At 42.7% G+C, this 4,965-nt stretch overlaps 1 pseudogene across 1 annotated transcript; it reads left to right on the top strand.

The window, feature by feature from the left end:
* The first annotated feature begins 432 nt into the window (after window positions 1-432).
* On the top strand, window positions 433-1,230 carry LOC307053455 (mortality factor 4-like protein 1; annotated as a pseudogene). The gene has a single exon. The product of its transcript is annotated as a mortality factor 4-like protein 1 (transcript).
* Window positions 1,231-4,965: the final 3,735 nt, after the last annotated feature.

Genomic DNA, 4,965 nt, shown 5'->3' with positions numbered 1-4,965 from the left:
CCAAAACTGGAGAGATGGGCAAATGCAGAGCATCAGTGGACAAGGAACAGAAGCCTCAGAAAACAGGAAAACAAACCGTGCTTGACTTACTGCTGGAGGCTGAGCATGGACTAGCTTGAGAGTTAAAAACTCCTGGGGAAAAATCGGCCCAGATGTAGAGCTGGCAGTGCCTGAAGGCGTGTCTGACGCGGAGCTGGGCGAGGTAGAGAGTAGGGGGCGGTAGTCGGGATGGTGGGAGAAGGAGGAGGCGGCGGCCAAGCACTTAAAATTGGTGCCAAAGCAGGACCAGAAGCCTAAATTCCAGGAGGGTGAGAGAGTGCTGTGCTTCCATGGACCTCTTCTTTATGAAGCAAAGTGTGTAAAGGTGGCCATAAAGGATAAACAGGTGAAATACTTTATACATTACAGTGGTTGGAATAAAAATTGGGATGAATGTGTTCCAGAAAGCAGAGTACTCAAATACGCGGACACCAATGTGCAGAAACAACAAGAGCTTCAAAAAGCCAGTCAGGAGCAGTATGCAGAGGGGAAGGTGAGAGGGGCTGCCCCTGGAAAGGAGACTTCTGGTCTGCAACAGAAAAATGTTGAAGTGAAAACAAAAAAGAACAAACAGAAAACACCTGGAAATGGAGATGGTGGTAGCACCAGTGAGACACCTCAGCCTCCTACAAAAAAGGGCCCGAGGAGACTCGACTGTTGAAAATGAGGAAATATTCATGAACAGAGTTGAAGTTAAAGATTCCTGAAGAACTAAAACCATGGCTTGTTGATGACTAGGACTTAATTACCCGGCAAAAACAGCTCTTTTATCTTCCTGCCAAGAAGAATGTGGATTCCATTCTAGAGGATTTTGCAAATTATGAGAAATCTTGAGGAAACACAGATAATGAGTATGCTGTTAATGAAATTGTGGCAGGGATAAAGGAATACTTCAATGCAATGTTGGGCACCCAGCTACTCTACAAATTTGAGAGACCACAGTATGCTGAAATCCTCGCAGATCACCCTGATACGCCTATGTCCCCGGTGTACGGAGTGCCACATCTACTGAGATTATTTGTATGTATTGGAACAGTGTTGGCCTATACACCTCTGGATGAGAAGAGCCTTGCTTTATTACTGAATTATCTTTATGATTTCCTAAAATACCTGGCAAAGAACTCTGCAACTTTGTTTAGTGCCAGGGATTATGAAGTGGCTTCTCCTGAGTACCATCGGAAAGCTGTGTGAGATGCTTTTACTCACTCATGTTTGGATCTCTGTAAACACATTTTTGTTTCTTAGTGCTTCTCTTGTACAAATGAGGTACTTTGGAAATGTTGGTGTATAAAAGAAGTGATGTTTGTTTTCTGTTTGATTTTAAACAGCAAATAAAAGGGGTTACAGCTCCTTTTTTCTTTTCTTTTCTTTTTTTTTTTTTTTTCATTTCAAAGTTGCTACCAGTGTATTCAATGATGGACAACAGAGAGACGTACTGTAGAGTGTTTTATTGCTTAGTTGACAAAGCTGCTTTTTTTTTTTTTTTTTTTTTGCTGTACGCGGGCCTCTCACTGTTGTGGCCTCTCCCGTTGCAGAGCACAGGCTCCGGACGTGCAGGCTCAGCGGCCATGGCTTACGGACCCAGCCGCTCCGCGGCATGTGGGATCATCCCGGACCGGGGCACGAACCCGCGTCCCCCGCATCGGCAAGCGGACTCTCAACCACTGCGCCACCTGGGAAGCCCAACAAAGCTGCTTTTGAATGCTGGTGGTTTTACTCCTTTGACACTATGCGCTTTTATAATATGTGTTAATACTATATGACAAAACGCTCTGATTCCTAGTGCCTAAGGTTCAATTCAATGTGTATAACTGAACACACTCATTCATTTGTGCTCCCCCTTTCTTTTATGGTGCTTACAGTAAAGACCCCATCCTTTGCAAGTCATCTATGTTGTTCCTTAGGCATTTTATCTTTGCTCAGATTGTCAGAGAATGGTGGCTTGTTTCATGGTTTTTGTATTTGTGTCTAATGCACATTTTAACATGATAGATGCAATACATTGTGTAGCTACCGTTTTCTGGAAAAGTCAGTCTTTTAGAAATTGTTTTTCAGATCTTCAATAAATTTTTTCTCTAAATTTCAGAAAAACAAAACAAAACAAAAAAACCCCTCAAAACTCCTGGGGACCCAGTCTTAGTGGGGTCCTCCTACTTTCTTGAGCTTTTTTCACAGGTGCCCCACCAGAAAGAAGAGAAAGCTTCCTTCCTGTTTAGCCAGATGGAGGTGAAAAGTAACCATCTGAAATACACTGAGAGTGTTCTGTTAAAAAGAAAAAAAAAAGCCTGCTTTCGAGGGGAATTATTTTAGCCAAGTCTACTGTGACCCAGCTCAAAGGCAATTAGACAACTCAGCCCCCTCAAACCTTCCTGTCATAAGGGGAGGAAAAACAGAGGGACAGAGGCTAAGAAACTCCTCTGAGGGTCACAGTCCAGAGGTTCAGTCTCATTAAAAAGAAAAAACAAATCCTGAAATTTAATTTTAAGATTATTGAATGTTTCCCCTCCACAAAACCTTCCACCACACCCATAAGACTCCAGTGGATTACAACTCTTTTTAAGAGAGAGTTTCTAGGGAAACCCAGAGACAACAGGGAAGACAAAAAATGAAGATACTGGAAGAAATCAAAGCCTCTGACACCTACAGGGGCAGCAAGCATTAAACACAGACTAACTCTTAACCAGATAAACATGACACTTCACAGTAAAAGATTATTTATCTCAGCTCCTGTTACCTGATACATCATGTCCAACTTGCTACAAAAAGTATACGGGAAAAAAAAAAGCAGGAAAAACACAATCTGAAGAGACAGAGTAAGCTTGAGAACAAGACTAAGATGTGACAGAGAATCTGGAATTATCAGACTAGGTGGATACGTGACATCATGCATTCATCAAAACCCATAGAACTGTATAACACAAACAGTGAATTCTATTCTACAAACTATTACAGCATTTGGTTAATATTAATGTATCAATATTGGCTCATCAATTGTTACAAAGGTACCACACTAGCCCGAGATGTTAAAGATAGGGGAAACTGTGTGGAGGAGAAGAGGCCTGTGGGAAATCTCTGTACTATATGCTCTATTTTCCCATAAATAAAGTCTACTATATTTTAAAAAATACACATTTGTTCATTCATTCAGAAATATTCATTGAGTACCCACCCATGCCAAGCACTCTTGTAGGTTTTGGAGTGAGTAGAGTATATGACACAAGCCAAGTTCCTTCTGTCCTCTGGAGCTTATGTTCCAGTGGGTGGGGAGGTTGGGGTGATAGTGGTACAAACTGTAAATAAACAACATAACTGCAGAGTGACATGAAGACAAAACAACAAGTGGTGAGCTGGAGGGTGCCTGGCTGGTCTGGGAGGGCCTTTCTCAGCTGAGGACACCTGGACTGAGATCTGAGCCATGAGAAGTCTGAGGCCAAGAGTTCCTAGAGGGTGGGGCTACAAAAATAGTTACTAATTACGAAGGGGACCTGAGTAGCTTTACAGTGGCAAATACTGGCAGAGGTCGTCTTAACCAAGCAATGCAATCAAACACCATCAACGATGGAACAAAGTAAAATTCCACACCACTCAACAGGGAGCGATACCACATCTGTGACCCTTCTGTCAAATGTGCGTAACCAGAGAGAGGGACATTCTCCAAAATCTCTGGCCGCTAGTCCCCTAAAGTCACGGAGGTTAAGTTGTGACGGTCGAGGTCTGAGGAATCATTCAAGACTAAAGGAAACTAAAGAGACATGACAACTAAATGCAATCTGTGACTTTGAGACGGATCCTTTTAATCAGAGAGGGCATGACCAGTGACACTTGAAGAGGGTCAGAGGATTAGACGGTATTCATGTATCAAAGTTGAGTTACTGATTGTGAGGCTGTATTGTAGTTTATATAGAAGTGTGTTCTTGTTTGTAGGAAATAAACACAAAAGTTTTTAGGGGTGATGAGGGCACTAGAAAATGGTTCAGAGATAAAGGTCTCTGTACTGTAGTTCAACTTTTCTGTAAGTGTGTGATTGTTTAAGAGTAAAATTTTATTGAAGATGTACCAAGAAGGAAGCAGCGAGGTAATACAATTTTGGCTCTTTGTGGAAAGGTATGAGCTGGAATTATAAATTTGCACATCATCAGCATAGAGCTGAAATGTTAAATAATCAATTGTGTGGGGTCACCTAAAGAGCAGATGGAGAAGACAGATGAGGACCGGGCCCCTGGGTCTCACCAATGTTTAGATGGCCAGGAGGGAAGCAAGGCAAAAAAAACAAGCAAAAAAAAGTCATACATGGTCACTGTGGTTGGGAGGAAATCAAGAGGCTGGATGTCATGGAAGCTGAGAGAAGAGAATTTCTTGATCACTTCTGTTGAATGTGTTGAGGGGTTAAGTAAAACTATCTAGTGACCAGGGCTTTGCCACTCAGAGGCTACCGGTAATCTCTTGATAAGAGCTGTCTCAGTGGAGCCCAGTTAGAGAAGAGGCTGAATAATGGCTCCCACAGATGTCTACCTCCTGATCCCCAGAATCTGTGACTATGTTACCTGATGTGGTAAAAGGGGCTTTGCAGATGTGATTAAAGATCTTGAGAAGGGCAGATTATCTTGGATTATTTGGGTGGGCTCAGGGTAATAATGAGGCCTATATAAAAGGGAGGCAGGAGGATCAGAGTCAGAGAAAGAAGATGTGAGGACAGAAGGAGAGGCCAGACATTGGAAGATGCTTTCCTTGAAGACGGAGGATGGGAGCCGGGAGCCAGTGGATGCTGGTGGCCTTCAGAAGCTAGAAAAGGCAAGGACATGGACCTTCCCCTACAGTCTCCAGAAGACACAGCCCTGCTGTCATCTTGATTTTAGGACTGACCTCCAAAACTGTAAGATAATACATTTGTTTTAAGCGGCTGAGATTGTACTAATTTCTTATAGC

Source organism: Hyperoodon ampullatus, assembly GCF_949752795.1.
Source record: "Hyperoodon ampullatus genome assembly, chromosome: 5".
NCBI lineage: Eukaryota > Metazoa > Chordata > Mammalia > Artiodactyla > Ziphiidae > Hyperoodon > Hyperoodon ampullatus.
This window is presented reverse-complemented; position numbering and strand designations above follow the sequence as displayed.